Source organism: Aythya ferina (genome assembly GCF_964211825.1).
Source record: "Aythya ferina genome assembly, chromosome: 1".
NCBI classification, from domain to species: domain Eukaryota; kingdom Metazoa; phylum Chordata; class Aves; order Anseriformes; family Anatidae; genus Aythya; species Aythya ferina.
This window is the reverse complement of record NC_140296.1, coordinates 135,584,356-135,612,204: the sequence shown is the minus strand read 5'-3', so window position 1 is coordinate 135,612,204 and position 27,849 is coordinate 135,584,356. Positions and strand designations below refer to the sequence as shown.

General features: G+C 38.4%; 1 long non-coding RNA gene across 2 annotated transcripts; it reads right to left on the bottom strand.

Moving 5' to 3' along the window:
* Positions 1 to 1,626: 1,626 nt before the first annotated feature.
* Positions 1,627 to 26,992, bottom strand: LOC311430430. 2 transcript variants are annotated; one of them, XR_014688787.1, is made up of 3 exons: positions 25,749 to 26,992; positions 23,416 to 25,453; positions 1,627 to 1,725 (listed from the first exon to the last, which is right to left on the bottom strand). It is a non-coding gene; the product is annotated as an uncharacterized lncRNA (long non-coding RNA). The 2 variants fall into 2 exon arrangements; XR_014688788.1 differs by lacking the exon at positions 1,627 to 1,725 and adding an exon at positions 19,235 to 20,624.
* Between the last annotated feature and the right edge of the window lie 857 nt (positions 26,993 to 27,849).

The following is a 27,849-nucleotide window of genomic DNA, read 5'->3' as shown; positions in this document are numbered from 1 at the left end:
AAAGCTATTCTTTACTGTCCCTCTCAAGCCTCTTCAGCATTTGCACCAGCTCTGTACCTCTTTCTGATGGCTGCATCCAATTCTCAACCCTTGTTTCCCATAAGACCATGTGCACTGCCTGCTGTCCCTTAATAATCATGCTAAAATCTACACTTTTCCCGAAGAGCAAGACAAAACACAGAAGCAAAAAAGAATGCATGGTGGAATTTGCTTCTCAATACAATTACTACCAAGTTATACCTAGTTTTCTTTAGAAAGTATACTGCATTCATTTATATACCTCTGCAGCATGTGCGTATGCCTAGATTAGCGTACACCCCAAGTGGTAAATTCTCCCAGCATACTTCAGTCAATACTTATTTATTCTCGTCTGGCTTTAGTTGTAGCCTTAATCTAAGGTTCAATAGTTTCTATGCCTTTGCTCATGTATTATGCAGAGTTCAGGAAGTGAATGTAAATGTCATGCTTCCCATGATCTCAGCTCTTTGCAAGTAATTCAGTCCAGACACAGAAATTAGAACTGAACTTGGAAGTTATGTTTGCCTCCATACTAACCACATACACTTCATTCTTCATGCACCAAAGGTATAAATACATGTATTTAGCAAGCAGATGCTGTGATTTTAAAAGCTGTGTTATTGCCAGAGCACCTAAGGAGACTCAGCGTGAATCATGTGCACTTATGTTTGTTTAGGTGCAAAGTCCAGTGACTTGGCTTAAGCTCCTTTTGAAGGTGAGTTTAAAGCTAAGCTCCCAGATTTTTTTATTTTGTTTTTTAACTGAGGCAATTAAAGTACAGGTTGCATGCTGCTTTGAGATTGGCAGCACGTGGCAAGCAGGTTGAAAACACACCAGGCATTACTAGGACTTTTTATCCACTGCAGTGCATTTTCCAGAGCCCATCTAAACCACACTTTTACACAGCTCCAAGATCCTTAATGCAAGGGGTTTCTCTTCCTAGTCATTTTAAGTGTATCGTATCAAGTAAAAAATTTGAGTTGGGTGCTAGGGTGTGTGAAATCTGAGACTTACTCAAAGCAATTAGCTGAGTAACTATTCATCTTAAATTGTTTTCCTACCATGTTTTCAGGCCATGACTAACTCCCACTGTGCTACACCCATCTTTTCCAGCATTCATGACTGATATTTTGAGCATATGCTAGAAGAACACTTTATGAAGAACAAACATATATTTCATTTTGGGACCCTTTGCTCAATTATTACATGCCTACTAGGTAGATTTTTAAGCAAAAGAAGCATACATGCAGTTGGGCTGATGCTTTTCAGGTGCCACTTCTTGCTTCACACTTCACAATTATTACATGCCTACTAGGTAGATTTTTAAGCAAAAGAAGCATACATGCAGTTGGGCTGATGCTTTTCAGGTGCCACTTCTTGCTTCACGCTTCAGTTGTTCACGTCCTCATTCAGATATTTCTCACCATTCTTTAAATTAGTCAGCTCTGTCATGTGGATATCATAATTAATTACCAAATACATTTTGAAAGCAAGACAGTACTTCAAAAATTGCTTAAAATGTTTGACAAAATAATTTGCAAACATTCAGGGCAGGCTCATCTGAGGCCAGCAGCAGAAAGACCATAGTTTTCTGATATTGTGGCCTACCTTTTCTTATCCTCATGCAATGCTGCATCACCCTTCCATTTTCCCACCACCAGCTCTTTGCAGGGCCATGCTGTGAACCAGATCAGGAGGCCTGGTCAGCTGAAAAATAATTTTTAAAAGCTGCAGGAAATAGGAATCATTTCCTGACCTAATTCCTGGCACATCCCCCATGTACCGGAGAGGTGTCATGCTGCAATGAAGGAATGCTGACTGATTCCTTCCATCTGTGGTACCTCTGAAACCTGCCTGGCCCCAAACCATGGTCAGGCCTGACCAGAGAAACAGAGGAGAAGACAGCAGCAGGTGAGCTGAGGAATCAGGAAAGAGAGAGAAGAGCTTGTTTTGTTAGAAGGTGTCTACAGGGAATCCTGAAAAAGAAGGTGATTCTCAAATGGATGAAGAACAAAACCAGTAGATGTCTAGAACCAGCACATGGGGTTGCCCTCTTTACTTGGATGTGAAGAATGTAAACAGCAGCAGGAGCTGTGATGTTCAAAACTCTCTGAATTTAGAAACCTGGAGAGGAAGTATTTCAGCAACACCAAAGCATCCACTGCTAACACTGTATTTATCTAAACTGTAATGAACAACTTTAAATAAGAAGAGCTTATGGAGCTGTGTTTAGCTGGAAGATCTGTGTGGGAGAGGGGTGGATACCTTTGGACTTTGTTAATAATTAAGTGGAGGAGTGTGCTAAAGCCTATGGAATGGATAGTATTGCAGTAAAAATACCATGACTCACTGAAGTCTGAGGTTAACAAACAGACAGAAGTAAACAGTATTGCACATGACAGATCCTTGTGCAGCTAGACCTGTCTCTCTTTAGCGAAACTGTGTCTGAAACGCTTCCTTTGCTTCTGGAAACCTTGTGGAAATAATCTGATACTGAACCTGAGAGAAATAAAACCTGTTGCATTCAGAGTTGGATCCAAATCTAGTGCAGGTTTTTTTTTTTTTGTTTGTTTGATCATTTGTTTTTTAGTAATAATCCCTAAGGTAATATCTTGCCTGTTAAAGAAAAAATACACAAAGAAACCTCATTTTCTCAAATCACTTAGCTCCAAATGCAGTGAGTGCCAGGATAAAAATCTGGATATATAGTTTTAAAAAGGCAACAGCAAAGCATTCTGTGTGTTGCAGGCCTTTCTAATCTGCTTTTCTGTATATTAGTGTCACCAGATATTCAGTTTTTCACTGAATGGATTTATGGGTCCTCTCCTATTTTTTTTTAATTGTTATTAATTCTTTCCTATATTAATATAATTTTCTCCCTTTCACCTTCTGTTCATGCCTTGAGGTAACACTCAGTCTGCTGCTACACTTTATAGGAACTGGCAGACCAAATTCATCCTGTTAGTATGCAAAGGAACAAATATTCAGAAGATGTTCTCCTATCAGCTACTTGCTGCTCACGGAGTTTATATGCAGTTTTTATTTGGGTTCCATATTTTGACAGCCATAGCTGGAGACCCCAGAGGTTCCCAAGCCACTGGGAAGCAGCAAGAATGGGACATGAAAAACTAGTAAGTGCCATTCTACAAGAAACTAAGTACAAGAAGCAGAATACAAGAACATTTAATTAGAGACTTTGCATAGATTTCACATCTTTTTAAATCATGCTACCCAATTGCAGTTTCTTTGATTACCTAATCCATCTGCATGTATGCCTGCAAATATTTGCTAAAGAACTCAAAATATTTGCTGTTTATCCTGGGGAGCAGTACTACAAATATTTGTTTAATGTCCTGACTAGGATTTTCAAATGTATCAGCTCTCTCAATATATCTTTAATTTATTTCCAATTAATCTAGAAAGAAAAAAAAATCTATCTTCTGTATTCCTACCCTGTATGTCTCTTTTCGAAATGTTTACATTCTGGGAGTTTACCCATTGAAGATATGCAAAAGAAAATGTGCCCTGTCAGTCTCACACATGTCAACAGGTCTGTCATCTTTAAAAAAAAAAGCCTTTAATGCAATATACCAGTGTACTTGCAGTGAGCTCCCTGCACCACTGAGAAAATGGGGTGAAGACGAGGCACTGTTATGTTATCATAGGGTAAATGAGGCTAAGATTAACCAAGGGTGTGAGTGTGCTGACTTCACCTAATTGCCTGGCAGTGCTGTCTCTCCACTTAAGATTTTACAGTTAGATTAGCTATTACATATTACTGTGCTCTAAGACAAGTGCTTTGGTGTAAATAAAAACAAGAACCTTTTTTTTTTTTTTTTTTTTTTTTTTTTTTTTTTTTTTTGATCCAAGAAAATTCTCATTTCAACACACAGTTAAAATTCATCTTTTTCTTTTAAAGGGCCATGCCATAGCTTAGTTTTAAGAGGGGAAACTGAGTCACAGAATCACAGAACAGCCAAGGTGGGACGGGACCTCTGGAGGTCATCTGGCCCAGTCTCCTGCAGGGCCACCTCGAGCAGGCTGCCCAGGACTCTGTCCAGGCAGATTTTTAATTATCTCCAATGAGGGAGGCCCCAAAACAATTCCTCAAACCAAGGTGTCTCAGGCTTCATAACTGTACTTTATTGGTATTAGGGCACCAGAGCAATCCTTTGGAATAATGCCAATGTTGCCACTCAGCATTACTGAAAATAGAAAATCCCATTCCCTCCTCTTACTCTTCCTTCAGGCCTATAGCCCTGCCATTTACCTTCTTTGGGCTTTGGTGTTTTTCAGCCCCCTTAGTGAATCAAAATTTGCTTCACTATACTGGCAAAAAGTAGTTTTCTGTAGGTTAGTGGGTTGGGCTGACTCATCCAGGAGGCAACTAACAACAGACCAGGCCCACAGAAGAGGAGAGGTCCTCAGGACCAGGCAAGAGGAAGCAAGATGCTCCCTGTCACAGCTGTAAGACATTACATCAGTTCAGATGTTTGTTAAACCACACCTTGGAGGAAGGTGGCAAAGGCCACTCACTGGGGATGTTTAAAAGTAGATCAAGGAGTGGTTGAAATCACTGTTGGGTGGCTTGGTTTCTGATACAACCAAGATCAGTTTTATTCCTCTTTTCTTCCCCCTTGTCTCCAAACCCATTCACTGGGGCAGAACCCCCTTAGCAAACACACAGTGTCCTTTCCTGTCCTCTTTAGATGCCCTTTTTAAAGCCCTATTTCTTTTGTAATTTTTGTTTTCTTTTTTATTAGTGTTTTCCATTGACTACCATTTACATAATTATACCAAAGTTCTTGCTCCTGTTAGCCTAAGCAACCATACCAGTTTTGGGGGGCAAAAATGTTACACTTAACCCAGTTTTGTAGCGTGTCATCTGTCTGTCTTTAGTTTTGCCAAAGCAAAAGAGTCCAAGACACCTTAATAGCTTCCATTTGCACCTAGCTGGAGAAAAGACAATGATCTGAATTGGTTGTTATCCCATGATCAGTCCCCTGAACCATATACAGGAAAATTTATGTCATTAAGTAATAAAGCTGAACTATATGTTTAAAAAATGTCTGAGTCAAGCACTGGAATCAAAGTATCCTTAATCCAAAAGCAATTAAATTCTGATTAAAAATAAAAGATTAATACAACAGTGAATTTTAAAAATCTGTGCAGTTCCTCAAGGAACAGTTGGAACAACCAACCTCTTTTCATTTTTCTTTTTTCTGTTTCTACCTCTTATGTTCACTTTTTTTTAATTATTATTTTTTTTCACTCCAGAAATAGAAACTTTACAGCTGGTATATATATTACACTAATGATGCTTTGATTTAAAAATATACCTACAGATGTTAAATTAATCTAGACAGATTTTATTTACCTTTGAGACTTAACTACAGTGTTTTCTTTTGGAAGGCATTCATATTTTTTTTGGCTCTGTGGTTCATGAAAGTCTGTCTGTCTCTGCATAAATTATGGTTGATTTCATGTTTTTCTCAGACATCCGCTCATGTCCATATGTTTGAAAAATGTATATTATCTACTTGAGGATGTACTTCAACATCTATTTTTAATTTAGTTGCTAATCTGGTGGCTCTGCTTTTTTCTTCTGTAAAAAAATATTAATGTCAAATGGGCCCAAGCCTATCAATTCTATTCTCTAAACAGCCTCCAGTTATAGCTACTCCATGGTGAAAGGACAAAACATACATTAAAAGAGAAGTTTGATAATACATATGTATGAAAATCCACCCTGAATGTTTGCTGTGTCTGTTTGCAGCTCTCTGGACACGTGTGGCTGGACTCTATACAGCTCCAATGTGAAACACCAGGCTGTACCCAGAGCAGCCTGTACCGGATACCAGGTTTCTGATAAGCTCCTGGATACCAAAGATTATTGGACAAATATGTTTCATACAGCAGTGTACTATATTATATTGTTTTTTCCATTCCTGGTCACAAGTCATCATAGGGCTAGAAAAAAATTGATAATTCAATTCCAAGGCTTTGTGGTGCTTCAGCAAAATTAAAACTTACTTTTAAAATATTCATGTACCTTAACAACAACAACAAAATGCTCTTTTTTTTTTTTTTTTTCTTTTTTTTTTTTCTTTTTCTTTTTCTTCTCATTGGATTACTCACTCAGAGCAATGGGCTAAATACACTGAGCTGTTCTTTGGGGGATTGTGAGGATCAAGCCTCAGTTCTTGGCAGGCAAGTAATTCATGCCATGCATGCTGCAACCCACCATTGTTATTTTTTATTCACAGCAGGAGAGCAGAATGCTCTACAGCAAGTAAAGGGATATCTCCTCCCCTAGGAGCTTATGCTATAGCAGGAGATAACACCCAGGAGGAGTGGGGGAACATGAGGGTCAAATTAAAGGTCATGATGAAAGCTTGACATGGCATGTATATTTGGCTAATACTGCTTTGAACTTCACATGCTCCATCAATTTTTATGGGTGCTCAGCAGTGGGCAGCTGGCATAAGGAAGGGGAATGTACTGCTGAGGTGTACCAGATGCAGAGACATTGTGGAAGAAACAGAGACCTTCATACTGTATGTTGTTGGCAGTGAAGAATTTTGAGTGGAGCCAGGAGACAGAAGGACACTGTAGACATTTTAGCCCTTTAGTCTCCACAACCTGTCCACCTCATGCCCCACGGGGACTTGTGCAAAATGACAGGGTTTTATCTCTCTGTGTTTTTTTTTGTTGTTGTTGTTTGTTTGTTTGTTTGTTTGTTTTTGGGGGGGGGGTTGTAGAAGAGATACAAACCCAGAAAATTATTGAGAGAAAAAAAAAATAAAAAAGAGAGAGAGAAAAAAGAAACCCCCCCAAAAATAAACAGGAAAAATATATTCTCATCTTTCTCCAATATCATTACCAAAAAGTATCAGTGGTCAACATGGTAAAAATATAGCCTGTAAGAGAGCTAATAAGAGGTCAGTTTTCATGCAGATTGTGTAACAAAGTTATAATCCCTGTCTCAGGAGTAACATGTATGGATGCATATATTTCTTGTATATATCCACCTTTTATCGATATGCCTCCAAAAATCTGTGTCAGAATTTAGAGAGATTAAGACAGAAGCAGAGAATACATAACACATCACCTTATACTAACCTGAGAAGGTAGCATTAAATGTAAAAAAAAACACCTTGCTTTTCAGGAAAAAAAAAAAGATAATACCTAACTAACCAAAACACCTTTTGTTCACATCAGGCAGAACATAGCCTCAGATCTCACATGAGATGGTGCTGATCTTAAGGGATCAATTGTCATGTGTTTTTGGTCCTTCAGCACAAATGGAAGCTACATCTAAAGCACAGCAAAAGAAATTGCTTTGTAGTATCATGCTGTAAGCACATTGATACACTCTCTACAATATCTAGCAAATGCCCTAAACAGGAGCTTTGAATGCTCTGTTAATTGCAACACAGAACTTTTTGCAAGGTCATAGTACAGAAATAAAACTGGCTTTCTCTTCCTCACTGCTCTTGTGATTGAATGCAGAGATGGTGGTGGTGTCAAGAAACGTATTGCCAGGATAAGCATTTCTCACTATAATAGTTCAGCATATACCGACGTGCTTCTGAACAACAACAACAAAAAATTACTATTTAAAAAAGTAGTAAAAAACACACACAGTACACATTGCAGGGATTCCAGGGCCAGTGACAAATCAGGGGGAATTTGATATAATGAGTGATATTTTAGAATGACTTTCAAACATTTGACAGAATTACATGACCATTTAGCAAGCACTGTCTGCACCAAATGAAGATCAGTGCAGTACCTAAATTATATTCAGACTAACTGAAAAGTAAACCATCAATTTTAGACTTAATAGAACCAGCTTCCTATCATTTAAAAATATTTCTCCTTCTATTTGTGTTACAGGATGACAAGAATACAATAGGAGATTTCCCTTAAACTTGTATTTATTTTTTTTCTAATAAGAATATATTGTCTCTACAAATAAAAAAGTATACCTGCCCCAGAAATGATTTAAATCTAAAAAGAGATATTTTCTGTTTAAATTACTCTCTGGTAGAAATAAAACATTGCATTCCCTCTTCTGAGGATGTTCTCAGATGCAGACGAGGCAGGATCTGAGCAAATCAGTCATCAAAACCACTCAAGTAAACCCTAGAACCCCCAGTATACCATAAGGTACTATTCTACAGTACTCTGTGAATAGTTTCACATTACCAACAGCTGGCTTAAAATAGTAACGGGACAATTGTGCCATCCTCGAAAATAATGATCCTATCATAATAAAAATATTTGCATGAAGTAAATGGACATTTCATAACTGTGAACTTTCGTTATTTCTAGTCCATTGGGCTGATACTCAGAGCTTTGCAATTTTTATTACTTCACCAGAAATCATCTAGCAGAGAGTTCTGTAGCAGAAAGAGCAGCAGTCCGTCTTGGATATTGTTTGAGGTTTTTCATATTGGGCCAGATTCTAAAAGACATTCTGAACCTATGGTGCACTCCGAGTTGTAAGCCTTAGCAAAAAATTAAGCATCTCTCCATGTTGAGGATAGGGGAGACTGACACACACCATAACCTTGGGGTAACATAACACACATAACCTTGGGGTACAGTCTCCCCATGTGCAGATCCTGAACTTGGAGCCACATGAATTTGATGTTTTGATTCATCTTCTGCAATTTAAAAAACATCCTTACATTTCTTTTCTTCCCTCTGCTCACTTGGAAACCGTAACTCCAGGAAACAACCATCTCCAGGTGGCTTTTTCTTTTTTCCTCAATGAAAAAGGTTTAAAAAAATCTCTAACAAAAGTCATAATTCACCTGTGGATGTGATCAATTTTACAGCTGGCTCTGAGGCTTACTGATTTCAGAGAACTGGGAAATACTGAAGCTCTCTAAATGTTCACTGTATTGTTCCATTTAAAAGCATAGTTCTATGTAAAGCTAAAAAAGAAAAAAACAGGCTTTCTTATACACTCAATGCAGAATGAAATAATCATAGTGAACCTTTCTGCAATAAAATGAAGTACTACTTTTTTCCCCACTGTAAAATACTAGCAAAAGCACAGGAATTCTTTTACCAAATGAAAAAAAAAAAAAAAAAAAAAAAAAGTTTAAAATACAATCAGGTAACTTAACTACTGGCAACCTGATCTGTCACAGCTCCCCCTGAACTCCAGATCAGCCCTGGGGTCAGAGTGATCCTCTGATGAAGATTTTCAAAACTACATGATGGTACCAGCTTTACAAAGAGATTCTGAAGTGGCCTGCATTTCTTATAAGAAAAAAAAAAAAAAATATATATATATATATATAAATAAGTTGATATATATTAATTACTGATTAATATATATTAATAAAAATGATAAAGGTTTGGTTTAATTGCTGGCCTATGGCTTTACACCGTAATGTCTAGAGTCTTATTGTTCTGGAGCTCAATTCTCTATTAATCAAAAAGAACACAAATCAGGATAAATGCTAGGAAAGAGAAAAGGGTAACTCCTTGGAGAAGACAGCAAGGTCCTCTGCAAGTTGATTGCTAGGTCTCTATTGCATTACTGCATTTATCCAATGATAACAAAGTCATATCTCTTTCAAATTTGGAATCAGCACACTTTGAGTTCTTCAGTGGTAAAATTTATATATCCTTCACCCTGGTGGGAAGGCCAAAACATTGCACCAAAGATCCTCTAGAGCTTTGGGTGGAGGTATAAGGCTGGTTTGCAAATTAACATGATGTGTTTCAAGCACACCTGAAAAATAATTTTAAAATGCAGTGATGACAATGAATGAATGACTGCATTCAGGGACATGGCTAATGTTAGCTGTTCCTGGCAGAAACCTCTGTGAGAGAATTTACTGCATGCTGAAAGAGAGTGAAGGAAAGAGTAAGCTTAGAAAATTGTCTCTGTTTGTGCAGTCTACATGAGGTAGTCTTCATATTGGGTGGGATACATTTTAAAGTGAATCTGAATTCTCTCCAAAGACTCCTGAGAAAATTTATGAAAATGAAAAGTGTCCCCAATGAAAAGCTAGTAAAACCAGAAATTTGAAGTGCTGCGATACCTGGAACTGCTCAGAACACATCCAAAAGGCTGTGTCAAGATGGCCTACAGATCTCATTTTACTACTGGATGTTTTCTGACAAAATGTGGAACCCAACATTTTACTTAAGGAAAGGATAGCAGAGATGATTTTTGTCTCTCTATAGAAAGCAAAAAAGCAATGCTCTTGCTTAGATCTATATAATAAGGACATATCATGGAAATAGTTTCATGGAAGAGTTAGTTAAGTGAGAAGTATCCTTTTGGTGAGCTGATGTGGTCCTTTAAGAAACACCATTAATCAGTTGGATGTCCTCCGCCTGTGTTTGCAAGTGACTGCAAGTGTGTTTACTAAATCCCTGTTGCACAGGCTATCGTATGTCATTGGTCTGTAGATGGCATTGTCATAAGATTATTTAATGATATTCATAGGGAAACGTGTGATGTTGAGAGAGAAATGGCACAAGTGGAATTCTCCAGGGCTAGACTGCAATTGTGGTGGTCACCCCCTCTTGCTGTTTTAGTTAACGTGTTATTTTAATAAATTAACTTTTTGATTTTTCTTTGGCACTTCTGAGCCTAAAAATTATATTATTGTCCTGTATAAAAACATATGTGCATCTACTGCAGTCTGGGAAAGAGCAAAATCAATAAACTTTCTATGTTCTTTGTATTTTTATACAAAGTAGCTTTAGTGATTGTCTAGTTAATAAAGTGTTTGGGAACAAGCTGGAAAATTTAAGGGCTTACTTTATTTGAACTGTTTCTATACATCAACTAGCCACCTCTTTTCCCCCTTTCGCTCTTTCCTTTCTTTTCTGTATTATTCTTTCCCCTACACTGAATGGTAATTCTCTAATATCCCTCATTTTGGAGATGCTGGTTTGTTCCTATGCTCATGCTGCCTGCGCAGTGTGCAACTCTCCTTTGTATTAATATATGTGCCAGTCTTTGGGTAAGCAATACTTTGTATTGCTTTTAACTATTCAGTTGCCATTCTTTAATGCATTTTTGTGGGGACTTGATTTGAATTTAATATTCCCCTGGCAACTTTGGTTGACATTTGACTATGAGGTCTACATTGCTAGGTCCACATAATCCCACCAGAACCTTGTCTAAATGCAAGGAACATGAGTATCTGCCACCAAAAGAGAAGCACATTCATCTACTTTGGGCTAGCACAAATAACTGCCATAAATAAAAAAACTTCCAAATAAAAATACTGCCATAACTGCCATACACAATTAAAAAAGTAGAAATACTGCATCTAACAATTATTTTCATTACCATTACTAATGTGAAAGCTATAATTTCTCTATTATGTCTAGTATATCAATAACTCACATTAATGCACTTATATTCTTCACCTGTTTGGAAATTCCCTCTTCATACATAGCAAATTACAACACCCTTCACAAAATTTTATCAAGTGGCATTTCCACGGAGACTGCTAAAATACTTAATAGTCCAGATTGGCTTTTTTATTTGTTTGCTTGTTTGTTTGTTTTTTGGTGGTGGTGGTTTTTGTTTGGTTGGTTTTTGGTTTTAGGACATCAACCTGAGGCATGAATTACACAGGAACACTGGCTTTCAATGGAAATCAAACTATAATTTTTTATAAAAAATTCTAACTAAACAGTTGTAAGTGTTCTGCTTTCTAAATGGTGTGATTCGCTGTTGCCTTTATATTTTCATCATAAACATATAAGAAAAAGAACAATTTTAACCAGTTTGCAGTAATTTTATTTTCCAAATATATAGTGCTAATACTTATTAAAGACAATAAAGATAATGATAAACATCTGACCTCTAGTGGCAGCTTTCTCAGAATATGCTTTAAATATGAGAAAGAAGTGAAGGAGTTGAAAAGGGGAAAAATGGTTAAAAAATAAGCTGGAATTGTGAAAGGTAGCCTGAACTTTCATAAATTGCTTTACTAGTTTTTGTCTAAATATCTTTGCCATCAAGATCACAGTTCAGAATCCAGGATAGTATTGCTTCTGAAGCTTATATTCTTTAATCTTTTGTGTTTATTACCTCATTTAATTAATGTGCAAACAATTTTCCAAAAAGAGGTTTTCCAAAAGAAATATAGCAACATTCTAGTAAGTTTTATAACTTCACATAGAAAGTTTTTAGTAAGTTTCTTGAGCAGGATAATTCTCCCTTCCATGCACACACAATTATTCAACAAGTGTATTTGGATCCTCACTAGACTTCATTCCTTCTCCTCAACTGACATGTAACATTTCCCCAGTGAAAATACATGCTTTACTATCAGCACTCTGTACATCAAAATTTGGATTCCTGTTGGACTAAAAATACAGTAGCTATTCCATAAACAAAGGTCATAGCCTTCCTAATTGTGTGGCTAATCTAAATATTAATCCCCTCAACGAGAGCCAACAATGTTGTTTTAACCCCTGCAGGATTAAATTTCAAAGCACTAGTTTGCATCACTACAATACAAACTTTCTCCTAAGCCAAAAACATTAGCTACAATCTAAATATACTTTTCCTTACAGCTTCACGAAGGCTTCAGGCCAGTGAAACAGTCTTGTTAATGTGATGGTGACAAATCTGCACACCGGCTGGAGCATTGTCAGATTCAAAGGTTCATTATTTTTAGAGTTCAAGTTAGAATAACTTATGCTTATTTCCTGAAGCCAGAATGAAAACTGAGTTACGTAAGACTCAAATAATTTTGTACATTAAAAACAAGTTAGTACAGCTATATGAAGATATGATTTCTGTATAAACAGCCATGGTAGAAAATATTGTAGCCCATTTAAATGATTAGTTATGACATAATAGAGGTGAGTTTATGTTTTTCTTATGGTTGACAAACACTGATTTGAAAAAGGTGTAGACTAAGACTAAATTTTTTAATTTTAATGTTTCTCAATAATAATAATAAAAAAGTTAAATTATCATTGTTGTGTTTAAACATATTTTTATGCTTGATCCTCTTATATATTTTCTATTTAATAGAAAAACTTGTGTAACATTTTTAATTTAGAAGCCTCTGAGAAACAGATTTTGTTCTGTCTGTTGAGACTAGTTCAAAATCTCCTTCCTTATCTTCAAGGTACTTTGGCAGAAGCCCAAGATATCCAATGGCTTGTCCTACACAAGATGTCAAAGTGAATTAACAGAAAAGATGTGAATATACCTAGCACACATATAGTTCCTCTATGGACACTCATTTAGGAGTCAGCTGGACATGATTACCTGAACTTAATTCACGCTCAGAATGAATTACACTGAAATAAACTGATGGTATATCAACATGGGAGAGACATTGTACAATAAGCTCAGTGTAAATTCACAATTCATCAGCTACTTTGCTCTGACTTCCCTTGTGGAAATATAGCATGCCCTCAAGGTGCCTTTGTATGAGGTAACAATTATTTTTAGGAAAAAAGTAAAATAAAATGGAAGCTATATATGGAAGTGTAGGCTGATTGATAGCAGGTGCAGAAGTGATTGTATTTCAGTGGTTTTACATGTAGAAGGAAGGTCGTCATCTATCATCTGTTTAATTGAAGTCTCTCTACCATTCAGGGACCATAATGGCGCTTTCTATGCTGCAGGGTACAGTGTGAACTAGAAAAAGCTACTTGAGGCGAAAGCATTTTTGGTGTTTCTATAGCAGGGGGTCAAGCAGCAGATGAGTACATGTATCTGGGGTACCATAAATTCATATCTTTGTTTAGGAGTGTAGAGAGGACTTAACCATTTTTGAATGAAAACATACAAAAGCAGTTACACGCTTTAAATTTACACCATTAGCTAGCTTGGTTTAACTTTACTGAGTATTTTGGCATTAATTTTCCCCTAAATGATTTCCCACATTTCTTTATTCATTAGATTTAATGGTATTTTTTTCTGTTAGCATAAGCAAACCAATGCAATAAGGAATATGGAGAAATATTCCTACTTGCAGTACTCTATTTAAATTTAATCAGCCTAGTCAGGCAGTCTCTGGAATTATTATCCAGTTATGAAAACATCCCTGGCCCTATTCATTCAGCCATTTCGGTTCATTTTTCCAGGCACAGCCAGTTTGCACTGTAGCATTCCTTGTCAGATTTGGAGCCCTTCCAATACCCGATGAGCATAGTAACAGTGCTCCCATTCATATATTACAGCCTGCCAGTTCTATCTAATTTTAGTTAAGTTGCTATTTATAGTTAGATTGCTGTGTTTTCTCTTGTGAAGGCCTTGCAACTGCTAGGCACAGAGGGAATATATTTTTGTTCTGTTTTATTTGGCACTCAAAAAGTTCACAGTTGTAAGTTACCTAAGTCCAAAATACTTTGCCATCCTCCCAAAGTAACAGTGATGCTCCATGTAATGATTTACACTGAAAAATTTACACAACCCTATACATGTAATTGCCTATATAGAAGTCAGACAGTACAAAATCAAAGTCTTTGTTAATATTATTACATGCAAAAAGGTTTCAAGGTCCAAAGAACAGGGGGTAAAAGGAGAATGTATTGAGAATTTATGCTCTAGCATGAACTATTCCTGTGAAGGAATATACATGCTTATGTACACATATATATATATGGGAAATTGAGAGACAAATGAGACAATCAACATTTCAGTTCATTTTATCTTGCAGCAAAATGTGTATGAAAAGTGAGCACTTTGCAACTATTTAATTTAGAAATAAGATGTTTAAATCAGTCTAGTGGTCTGAAGTAGTATAATGATCCTTGGGCACACACAAGTTGGCCTCTTCTGGTGAAACACTTAATTACATTTTTTAGTAATTGGTAATTGGTTCACAGTTTTGTTGACCTGATAGAAAAATGGTTGAAAAACTTTCATGTTGGAAGTTTACATTTGGGTTCTTTTCATCTTGGAATTTCAAAATAAATTCGGGCTTTGGAAGGGGGAAGTTTGGGTGACAGAATTTCAGTCTAGATTGGAACATTTAAGAGTCAGAATACCCAAAGCTAGTAGTTTTTAATCTTGTTTTGTTTCTCATATTGGCAATATATAACTCCTTTATTTCTAAGTAGTATTGTAGGAGTTATTTAGTGTTTTTCTGATATCATATCTGGCTTACATAGAATACACACTCTGATGATGCTTCATTCTTGCTACAATAGTCATGAAAGCCTAAAAGCTGGAACAGATACAACCACGTGAGTCCTAAAAAGTCAGAACATAATGTTAGTACTCAACTACCTTGATTGTCTTTTGAATCCTAGACAACATGTTTATCACAACAAGAAAAGGGCATTGGACCAACAAGGATTTTGATTGAGCCGAAATTGAAATTCATATTCAGTCTGGATGGAATTATTCTGATGTTGAACTGAACTGGAATTTAGGAACTACAGAAAAGTAGTTGGAGAAATAAATAGTGCCATAACTCTGTGGATAACATGATTCAAAGGACAAAGAATAATTTTTCCTCTATTAACTTGTAGCTGACTGTTCCACAGGATAAAGTCCATATTCACCAATCCAGAGGTCACACAGCTACAGATAACTGCCACAACTTCAGCTTTTGGAGGCAGAAACTTGCTTTAGCTGTGTAGTTACATCAGTAAGACTGTGTTTTTCTCTCCCTCCCTCCCACCTCCCCAGCTGAACACAGATGTTCCAGAAAAACAACTAGTTTAGATGTTATTGCAGATATAAGCTGCAGTGTTGTCTAATGAGAATTACAGGTAGAGCTGTAACAGAGCTTTGAAAGGGACCTAGATTAACAAATATTTATATTAGTTTGAGTGTGATTTATGCCAGATGGAGATGTTCCTTGTGTGTTACTGGCAGGATAATATTGAGAAACCTTTGCAGATGCAGGTGTGTCTGTTTTATTTGAGGGGATGTAAAAAGAGGAGACACAGCAAAGAGAGGCAATGGCTTCAGCTGAGAGCCAAGAGCCTGGAGGGCTTCAAGCTCTGGTGTCACTGCCAGACCCTAACACCTGCATGGTGGGTAAAGCATGTTTATGTGCTTTTGGACAACCCGTGGTTGGCATCGTAGCTATGTCTCACTGAAGTCCTCAAAACCTTACAAGGGACTGTTCTGACAGAAGTCGACTGCACACCCCTTGCAGCCTGGCACAACAGCTGGGCCCTCACACCACAGTTGGACCACGGCTGAGGATCTTCTGGCAAACCCACCCGTCCTTTCAGCCCACGCATCAGGAAGCAGCACACGCTGCTTTTTCCCCTTCTACCTCCTTGCAACAGAAGACAGCTTTTTTTTTTTTTTTTTTTTTTTTTTTTTTTTTTTTTTTACAGGCTTATTTCCTAATGCTTTGATTTAGACACTTCTGGGAACCTACTCAAAGTATACATGTAGCTTTTGCCCCCCCCCCAAAAAACAACAATTTACGTTGAGAGTCTCATTCTTACATCACAGGCTGTCATGTCTCCCTCCTTGCACCACATCAAACTATTTTGTTTGCTTGTCCTGCATTACTTTGTGGTGTCTATTAAGCAAATTAATTATACTCTTCTTCCTATTTGCATTACCCAAATTTACTCGAAAAAGCTAACACATTATTGCTGTTCATGCAACTTTTACTTTCTTCCATGTTTTCTTGGGACCCATGGATATATTATGCTATTTTTCATCGTTAGATTCAGGCCCAAGTGATTTCCCTTCATAAATGCTTCTAACTGAAGCTAATCCATCACCGCCTGTTGCTCTGCACTGGATTTTGTGTTCATTGTGAGCAGCCACTGCAGCTGCTCCTGCCGCCATCCAGTGGCTCGGGATGGATTTTGCAAACACATGAGCATGTCTCCGTCCTTTTTGTCGGATATTATCTCTCATCCTCTGCTCATCCCAGGCCTTTAGGGTACTGATGAGTTTGATTACAGTGACTTTATAGAACAATTCTTAAATAATCGACCAGATCAAAATAGATTGTATTTTTTTTTTCCTGTATTTGGGGCAGTTGCACCGCTGACAAGATTTCTTTTGTGGTTTTTAACTGTGCACTGCAGTAAGACACTTTCAAGAAGCTCATTCTGTGACTTCCTAAGGATCAAAGATACCATGCTTGTGGGAGCTACCCAGCCTCAAGCAGAAAAATTTATTGCCACTCTTGGCAATAAAAAGTATGATACACATTGCTGGTACTAAACAAATGACCAGAGGTTCATGACATGACAAAAAATAACTGTAATGCCTACAAGGTATTCAAGATCCTGCTCCTGCACACAGCATTGCTAAAGGTCACAGCAAGGTGGCTATTTCAACGGACTAGACACTGGACTTGTTGCTTGGAAATCTGGGATTTTTGTTCTCCCCATGTAGCATTTCTCATTCCAGTCTGCACATGTATATTTGACCTAACAGGCATACTACATGCCAATCTGCAGCGCCTTCTTTGTGCTGAAGTCTCTCTTTCCCATCTTGCTCACTCTTTTTTCTCTTCCCAAAAGCACATTGTCTTTTTAGACTAGGAGAACATCAGTTCTGTAATATTTTTCCCCACCAAACTCATTATGCATTTTTTCTATGAGCATCTAACCGAAGCTTTTAAGATTTCATGCTGTGTAATTCATATGTGAATAAACTCTTCCCCTGAAACATTAAAATTAAACCAAGAAGCTTACTGCTTACATCAAAGCCAATACAAATAGGCCTACACTGGAGACTGAAGTAAGCAGCTCTGCAACTCAGATCTTAGGGGGAAAAGAACAGAAAATTGAAACAGAAATATTCAGAAGTGCCAAAAGGGAAAGTAACTCTTCTTTCAAAGAGCAGCTTTCTATTTAAGCAGTAACACTTGCTGCAAAAGAGTTGAGAAACTTTGTATAAAGGCACTATTGTACATGGAAAATACATTAAATTTATATGAAGTGAGGAAGGAAGATGTTAAGACATTCGTATTTTGGGATTGCAAGACACGATAACCAAGTTTCAATGCTTATCTTTACAGTTCCTATTGCTTCTTTACTGATTTTTGTAGATAATATTCCCTAAAATTTCAGGCATCTCAGTTTCTGTCTTTGCTAGGAAGCTTCACGTGCATATCCCAGAATCTCAGGTAAGACTAGCAGATGACTCTCAAAAACAGTTTCCTAGTGTTTGGAAGTTGAAGCCCTCATTTTACATTTCTGATGCAGTTGTAGGTGTCATACATCCCCATCCTTGCTGTGACTGCTGATGACCTTATCAGATTTTTCTCTAGCCTTTCTTCAGATCCACTTTATTTCAATGTGATGTATTAAACCAGTATTTCATTTTCCATACTTGCCGTCTTCATACACTCACTGACAATTTTGACAGCACTGAAACATTATCTTTTTCAGCTTCCATGTTTCTTTCCTAGTCCTATTTGCCATTTCCCCCATATTTACTTCAGTCTTCATTGGATATTTACACCTGTAAGTCAGGAACAGTTCTAAAATTTCTTTTCCCTTGACTCTTTTTTTCTGTGACTCACTCTTGCACACCAGAAAAATAAAAGCTTTAATAGCTGTTGAACATTGAATTTCAGGAGATCCTTCTGGCTCTCAGTTGGCTTGCAGAATCTCACACACTTGAGAGTTCAAATACTGTTCTAGACAAACTTTTAGTTTCAAGACCATTTCAAATGGAGTTGTTTTAAGCTAATGTATACTCTGTTCACTAGATCATGTCCTGTTGACTAAGAATAATTCATGTTTTGAAAAAATAAAAATGGATTGATCAGACTCATCTTCAGACTCCCTCCAGCATCAGATTTCTACCTCCTGACTAAAGTGACTTCTTCCACGACTAGTTCATCTTGCAGTCCTCCTACCAAATTATTTTTCCAACTTGATCATGTTGCATATATGCAATCTCACTTACATTTTCATCGCCTCTTGAGTCACTCCCTATGTCCTTGCTTCCTCCTTCTTTTATTTTCCATTTTCAGGATTCCCCCCTCATTTAGGAGAAAATGGACAAACATCATTATATTGGCTTTCAAACTTATCTTGGCTTGCAGTACTTCTAGCCCACTAAACATTTGATTTTAACGTCAGGATGGACAAATTTCAGGGTATTAATTACAAATACTAGTCCATTAGTGCATATCCAGACTTTATTCTGGTTTTCAGTAACTACTGTAGTTAGTTAATGCAGACATAAAAATAAAGGCCAGTGCAACTTTAATACATTGACTTTATTGTTCAATCAAAAAAGTAAAAAATGTTAGAAAGACAGGTAGAATTTTTCCCCCCCAAAATTAATTAATTTTTGTATTTTAAACATATTACTGTGCTTTGAATATTTGGATTGTATCATGATGCAGTTTGAACTCATTTTCCTCTGCTTTACCCCCCATGTCACTCTAACCATGGCAAGACAACTGCCATGACTAAGATGAAACAGGCAAAGTAAGTAAGACAAAAAAGACAAAATTTGGTTTAAGGTCTATGTTTTGATGAAATAACTACTGTTCAGTGGTGTGTTTTATTGTTGTTTGTTTGTTTTGATGTCTCACCTTTGTTCTAGTTTCTTGCAAAATTGCATGAATTGAGCTGTGGTTCTGAACTTGTCTTTGTACACAAAGAACTTAATTCCATATTTCCAAGCTAAGTTTTAGATGTTTTAAGAACTGCAAGGTGGTCTCTTAATCTCTTTTTCCATAAATTCTTGGTTTTGCTATTCCATATGAAAGCAAATTTGAAGCACATCTAAAGCAAAATTCTGCAACTGCAGGCAGTATCTCCTGTTGTTTTGATTTGTGTATCTTTACTGCTGAAGACAGAGCTTCAGTTAATGCATACAAATTTTAGTGTTTTTTGTTGGTGTTGTTTTAATTTTTTAAAAGCCTTCCTTTAGTGCAAAATGTGGTAGTCTCTTTCAGTCTAGCAGTAGCTGATTGGGATATCCTTAACTCAGTAAGCTTCTGGAGGCCTCTTAAAACATCCATGAATGAGAGATCTGTCTTTACGGATCCAGCCAGGTGCACATTGGCAACAAATGCATCACTGTATCTCCTCAAGAATGCAAGAAAAGTTTTGGCTTTGAAGACTTCATGGTTCACTTTTATTTAGCAATGCAACAATAGATTGCATGCCAGCCAAAACACCATATGGATATAAATATACAAAGACCACTATAAATAAAACAAGAGGAAGAGATTAATTTTTGTTCAAAGGTTTTGTGGTTTGGTCCCCAGTATAAATGAACTCTAACTCTTTGAGAGCTAGTTATTTGAGAACTAACTGCGTGTTTCATATTGTGTGAGAAGCTGTTTTGCCTCTGGAATATTGCTTTAATACACTTTATTCCAGAACTCTAGTGTCACATATACTTTTAGATACTTTTAATTTATGAGGAACAAGTGCTGAGAAAGCAAAGCCAACTAAGTCTCATTTTATTCCCAAGTCCCGTAACAGTTGTCATCCTCCACCTTTTCTGTGTTCGGAAAAATTAGCATCAAAGTTGGCTCAAAGTCAGACAGATGTATTTATAGTTCTACCCAGGATTTTTTAGGCTATACCTGGAATTTAATGTCCAGTTTGGGCCCTTAGCTCAAGAGAGACATTAGAAAAATGGAGAAGGTCCAGCTGAGGGTCACCAAGACGATCAGAGGGTTGGAGAACTACAAAGAAAAGTTAGTAAGTTAAGAAAGGTTAAGAAAAAGTTAAGAAAAATAAGATACAAAGAAAAGTTAAAGGATTTGGATTTGTTCGGTCTTCAGAAGAAAAGGCTCAGGATGGATCTAATCAGTGCCTTGCAATACCCACAGAAGGTAGTGGTAGAAAAGATGGAGATGCTCTCTTCAAAAGGATGGCGAGTGGCAGGATAAGACGTAGTGGGCACAACTTGCTTTAGGGGAAACTCATTCAATATAAGAAAAATAGTAACTTTTCAGGCTGAGAACAACTGAACATCATAACATGCTTCCCAGAGAGGCTGTGGGTCCTTTCTCACTGAAAATATTCAAGACTTTGCTTGACAGTGCCCTGGATAACCTAATCTAAGTCTCTGTTTTCAACAGCAGTTTGTAACAGGTCCAGAGGTCCCATGTAACTCAGATTTCCCCATCAATCTGCAAAGCAGACATGGGATCTGCAGTGCCACATCCAGCAAACAACCAGAGCACACGGGGAGGAGGAGAAGGGGTAAGCTCAGGCCAAAGTGTGTGCAGAGCTAGGAAGGACTTAGGACACGAATCAACAAGAAACTGCATGTCATTAAACATTTATAGAACATTTATAGCTTGTCAAACATGGCTAATACAAGCAGAGCTTGTTTGGAGCTAAGCATCAGTTTGTCTAATTTAAGCCATTTGGCTAATTTAAGCCAAATAACTCAACAGCTGATACACTAGGCATGTAAACCAATGGGAGATCAATGCACTTAGATAACAGGATGTCTTTATGTAATGTGCAGAGACTCGCTGGATAGTATATTTGAGAGGCTTCTTAAGTGAAATTGAATTCTAAATCATCCAATGTCTCCAGGATGAGGCCTCTATATATTTCAGATGCAAGAGTGAGAGATTGCGTCAGCAGATTTATATATATCTGTTTGCTTTTAATTAAACTTTGTGCTCAGCTCTGGAGCTTGCAGCATTTATTGCAGCTGGGAAATTGTGGTTTACTACAGCCCCTGGTTGACATTAAGTACACTATAGAGCCAGAAGAGTGTTTACAGGCCTCCATTATTGATTCATGGGTATTTTCTGCTTGTAGCTCTGAAGTAGAAAACTAAAGCTATATTTAGGAGATGGGTTTTTGTTGTTGTTGTTGTTTTCCACATATAGAAGCCTGATCTAGAACTGCCACCAAAAGAAAAATGATCATTTTCAAAGTTCAGAACTAACCAGTAATTTATTTCATTACTTCAGCAGCAGCATGGTCTATATTATAATCTACCCCCCCCCCCCCCCCCCCCCCCCCCCCCCCCGCCCAGCAAACAAAACGCTGCATTCATTTGAAATTTTTAAGTGATCAGCAATACCAGGAATAAGAGGTTCACACACTCCCCCTCATCTTCCACCACTCCCCTAATCACTGGTAATTAACCTGTATCTGGCAGTTGTCACAATGTATTTTAGCCATACTAAAAAAACTTCAGGTTTTGTGTCTCTAAATTTACAGCAAGTTTTGGCACATAAGCAAAGAATATTTTCCCTATACTACATATAAAGACATCATCAGCCCCTTTCTGTGGTGGTGCAGTATTTTGACCTTTCTTTATTGACATATGCATAACAGGACAGCAAGAAGTGCTACTGCAATATAGTTTAAGCTATGGCTTTGTACTTCCAGTCTATTATAAAATCTAAGTTATGTATCCCACTGGAACAGCTATAATTGAGCACACAAATCAAGTGCAAGGACAAGAGGCTCCTGACAGAAAGAACAGAATCAGAGGAACTGCCTCATGACTCTTGCATAAACTGAGCATCTTATTTTTTAAAGTACTGAAGCTTAATGCAAAAGTAACTAACTTTCACCCCTCACAAAATCTGCTATGAAGTTGAGATGGTTTTGAACTGTAAGTCTACTTCCTGTCCAAAGTGGGAATGCCCCCACAGTTGCAGTAGCTTTAAGATTTATCTTCACCATGTTCATCTTTAGAATCTTCTTTTCAAGCCAACTCTCTATTGCAAAGCAAGCATGTCAAAGGGAAAGCCATCTAAACAAAAGCAAGTTCAATACTGCTTCTTGAGGAAGCTCATTTGAGCTACTGCTCCTACCATGAGAGACACCTTTGACAACTTTTAACTAAAGTGAAAAAGCCATTTCACAAAATTAGGCTCTGCCCCTCCAAGGATCTATCCCAAGCTGAGACAGGAGTGCTACATCTGCTGTGGTCATCCACATACTTCTCTCACTCATACTGTTCTTTGAGCTGCTGCTGTAGGCCTGCCAAGGGCACCATGGTACACTTAATAGAAAAGATCTCCACTGCTTAACCTCAACAGGCTGGGAAGAATCATCTCTTTTTGATCATTTTGAACCTGGCATTCCCTAGGTCTCTTACTGCATAAAGCAGGACACTGTTGTTCCCTGCTTTCTACATATCAATAATAATCAAAGACTAGGCTGAGTGAAACTCCACTTAGAAAATACATAGGATCTTCAGATGAGGTAAGTCATGATAATATTGAAAAAACAGGAGGTAGCATGTTCAGATTGTGAGAGGTTTGGGTATATGTTACGTTCATAATATCGTATATTCACAATACAGAATCATTATATTCAATGCCTGCTGCAGTGTTAATATTTGAAAAATCTATTGTTCTTGACATCATGATACACAGCATATACTGTGAGGAAACAAGCATGAGAAAAGTAATTATTTGGAAAACAGAGAGCTGGGGAACATAAGAATCCCAAGCGGGCACACATCTCCCCTTCCTGCAAAGTTACATCACTCACCATTCTTTCAATGCCATTCTGGAGGAGACCATGCATCTCACGAGAAGACCTCACCCACGACCTTCAAGGGCAAAGCCCAGGCTTCAAGGCTCTGCACAAAGGGATAAAAAAATTACCAAAAAGAATTACCAAAAAGTATCCAAGGCCTGGCCTATTTTGACTTTCCTTGCTTTAGGAAGAACTTGCAGCATGATGTATCTGAGAATTAGAGACTGTTGTTCTGGAAGCTTGGAAGAGCAGGTGCCCATTTGGATTGCTGGGTCCCTTTCAAAAACCAAGTGCCATAGGATTTTTGCTATAGCCCTAGATTAAGCAGAAGGGAGATAAATTTCATTCCTTGGATAGAGAAATAAAGATAATAAATCTTTGATCAAGAGGAAGCTGTCTTATTAAAAACGAGAATGATGCTGTAGCTGGAGGGGATTATGACACTCACCTAGGAGGAAAAAAACTCCTGTTCCTGGCTTCTGTTTTGAGACCAGGGCCTCATCAGTTGATGTTGGCTCAGGAGTCATTTGTTGGCTGTAATTACACCTTTCTTCCCCCTTTGCCAGCTGTTTCACTTTGCGTCTTGACACAGAGGGTTCAGAGCAGCCTGCAGGTGACTCCTTGCAGCTCTGCCCTTACGCACGTGTCCTCATGTGTGTGCTGCTCAGACTCACATTATCCATCTGTACATTAAGAAGAGTGCCTGCCTTTTTTTCTATGTTACTGTTTTCATATCATTTATGAATACATGTAAAAAATACCATAAAAGAAAATTACTTACAGCATTATTTTCCTTGTCACACCATCATACTGAGGAAATCAGGCATAGCTTTTGCTTCACTTCTCTGTAAAAGTCTATCACTTTTTTATTTTTATTTTTTTTTTTCCTTCAGTATCAAAAGCAGAGCTTTGTAGGACATGGTTAACCTAGAAAAACACAGGTAGATGACGCAGTACAAGATGGCACTCGTACTGTGAGATTCCTGCTTTTGTTGATGTTATGCATCTTTCTGGCACTCTGTGTGTAAATTGATTTAATTCACCAATGATATTTTGGAATTTCCTATGTGTGCTAAATCACAATAAAAGTCATCTGCTGATGGCAAAGCCTCTCAGCTCACCAGACTGCAGATTCCTCCCCATCTGTTGGCTAGGGCTGTCCAAGACAGCTGAAATCCACTTGAGATTGAAAAGGTGTGAGCAGTAAATAAAGGGAAATCCTGGATCACCACAGAGCGTTCAGCGCCCACATTTTGACCTCCCTTGGTCCCTTCTATGTTTTGTTAAGATCATATTTCTTCATGCATTGCCTGGCTTAAAAGCCACCGTAAATCTGTGGCTTGTAGCAAGAATAACAGAGAAGGCACTGTGTAATACATGGGGCTATAACTCCATCCAAGGTGCTCAGGAGCAGTCATAAATCAGCAAAGCAAAGCTTCGTCTAGAGAAGTGGGCTGGAGGCTGAGGTGAGAGCGGTTGCCATCCTCCCCATTCTCTCTGCCCACCTGTGGTGGCCCCCGGCTGCTGGAGAGAGCCCACCTGCAGTGGCCTTCCTGCTGCAAAGCAAGGAGCATCTTAGGGGAAAAAGAATAAATGAAATCACAGTTAAATGGAGTTTAGGGAAAGGGGTGAATTACAAGTGTGATGGTGGAGGTAGAGTAGTGAAAGAACAGGTATGTGGGAGGGACATGGACAGGCAGATGCCTGGAAGAGTTGTAGGGATTACCCATGACATACATGAGGCAAGAGAAAAGAGGCCAGGTAAAAAGGCCTAAAAGGGATTATACGGCATTTCTTACCACTTTTAGTTTCCTAGTATTTCTCTTAAAAGTGGTGTTTTCCATGAAGTAATATCCTTTCAAAGTTATTTGTCATCATGGTTGTGATTTTCAATCATTTATGTTTTCTCTCTTTCTCCCTTTCTCTCTTTTGGGATGAGCTTTGCCATGTCCAGTTTGCTGACTGGAACTCATGTAAGCTTCAGTTGAAGTCACAGATGTACCTTGTTTGTTTAATTTTCCTCCAGTCTCAGCTACATGAAATCAACTACCTAAAATTAAATACTTTTATTATTTGAAAGAATAATTATCATATAGGGTTATTCTTAAAAGGAAGAAAAAATTTTAGAAAAATATTCACATTTTCTAACTTAAAGTATTCATTCAATGTTTTTAATTTCTTTATAGGATTTTATTCTAAAAAAAAAAACAAAAAACAAAAAAAAAAAAAAAAAAAACCTAATTGAATAGGCATGTGTAACATATAGGCAATAGTTAGTCATATAAGATATGACTTGATCATTAATTCTTTTCCTCACAACAGGGAGTAGAGGGGCAGGCACCAACCTATTCTCTTTAGCGACCACTGATGGAACCTGTGGGAATGGTGTCAAGCTGCAGCAGGGGAGGTTCAGGCTGAACATCAGGAGATTCTTCACTGAGAGCTGTCACGCACTGGAGCAGGCTCCCCGGGGAAGTAGTCACGGCACCAAGCCTGTATGAGTTCAAGAAGCATTTGGACTGTGCACTTAGTCATATGGTCTGAATTTTTGAGTAGACCTGTGTGGAGTCAGGCGCTGATCCTTAAGGGTCCCTTCCAGCTTGGGATGTTCTATGATTCTGTGATTCTATGTTTACATACACTCAACATGGTGAAGCTTTGACAAGACCCACCCAAGGCCAGACAAGACCAGGGTGGCCACGGCCTAGGCATTGCCACCAGCAGCCAGACGGTGTTTAGTCTGGTTTAGCTTTCTGCTAAACGCTAAACCAGTCTAGTTTAGCTTTCTGCTTCTGGGCCTGCACACTTTTGGGTATATTTAGGGACTGGGCTGTAGGCAGCCTCATGAGCAGACTTCTGTAAAAGTTGATAATGCAAACTTCTGGGTGGCATCTTCCTCCTTCTTCTTCTTCCTTCCCTACAAAAAAAAAAAAAAAGAAAAAAAAAAATTGTAACCTCAACACAACTCCCCATAATCTTCTCCCACATCAGTAACAGCGCAATGCCATGCTGGTCTTCTCATCCTCTCCCTCAGTTGATCCCTCCCAAACTCATCAGGGCAGCTAAACAGCAGAGGAGAGACCTCACAAAGTGAATTAAATTAGAAATTGCAAGTAGTAAACAACCAACACATTCTGCTTTTTTTTTTTTTTTCTTTCCTTTTTTTTTTTTTTTTTTTTTTTTTTTTCTGTTTTCTTTCTTTAGTGATAGACAGCACTGGTTAATCAGAACCAGAAACGAACAAAACAACTGACCAAAAAAGATTTCTAGGGTTCTTCAGGCTTGGACAATGGAGATAAAAGTGTATTAAATACTGTTGAAAAATTACACTTCATTCTGTTACTGACTTTGTTGGAAAACTGCTGAATGAGACTTGCCGCTGCTTAACACGAGTGCTGTACTCAGTGGGCAACAGCAAGCTGAAGCAAACTCCAGCCCCTGCTCTCTTCAAGTACTGTGACGTGCTTACCTCCCCTTGGCAGTACCTGCACAAACTAAGTCATCGTGTGCTTTGACTCACATACAGTCAAACCACTTCTTTTCTCCCCACTGCAGATGTTCTGCACAGTTCAAGTAGCTGTACACAGGAGCACACAGAATCACAGAATCACAGAATCACAGAATTTTCTAGGTTGGAAGAGACCTCAAGGTCATCGAGTCCAACCTCCAACCTAACGCTAACAGCCCTCCACTAAACCATATCCCTAAGCTCTACATCTAAGCTTCTTTTGAAGACTTCCAGGGATGGTGACTCCACCACTTCCCTGGGCAGCCTGTTCCAATGCCTAACAACCCTTTCTGTAAAGAAGTTCTTCCTAACATCTAACCTAAAACTCCCCTGGCTCAACTTAAGCCCATTCCCCCTCGTCCTGTCACCAGGCACGTGGGAGAACAGGCCAACCCCCACCTCTCTACAGCCTCCCTTGAGGTACCTAAAAAGAGCGATAAGGTCACCCCTGAGCCTCCTCTTCTCCAGGCTGAACAAGCCCAGCTCCCTTAGCCGCTCCTCGTAGGACTTGTTCTCCAGGCCCCTCACCAGCTTCGTCGCCCTTCTCTGCACCCGCTCAAGCACCTCGATGTCCTTCTTGTAGCGAGGGGCCCAAAACTGAACACAGTACTCGAGGTGCGGCCTCACCAGAGCTGAGTACAGGGGGACGATCACCTCCCTAGCCCTGCTGGTCACGCTGTTCCTAATACAAGCCAGGATGCCGTTGGCCTTCTTGGCCACCTGAGCACACTGCTGGCTCATATTCAGCCGACTGTCCACCATCACTCCCAGGTCCTTCTCTGCCTGGCAGCTTTCCAACCATTCCTCTCCCAGCCTGTAGCTCTGCTTGGGGTTATTGCGCCCCAGGTGCAGGACCCGACACGATGATCAGTTGAGGGTATTTTCTTTCTGCAGCTATTTTAGCTTAATGTTAGCAACAACTGTTCCTTATTTTGGGT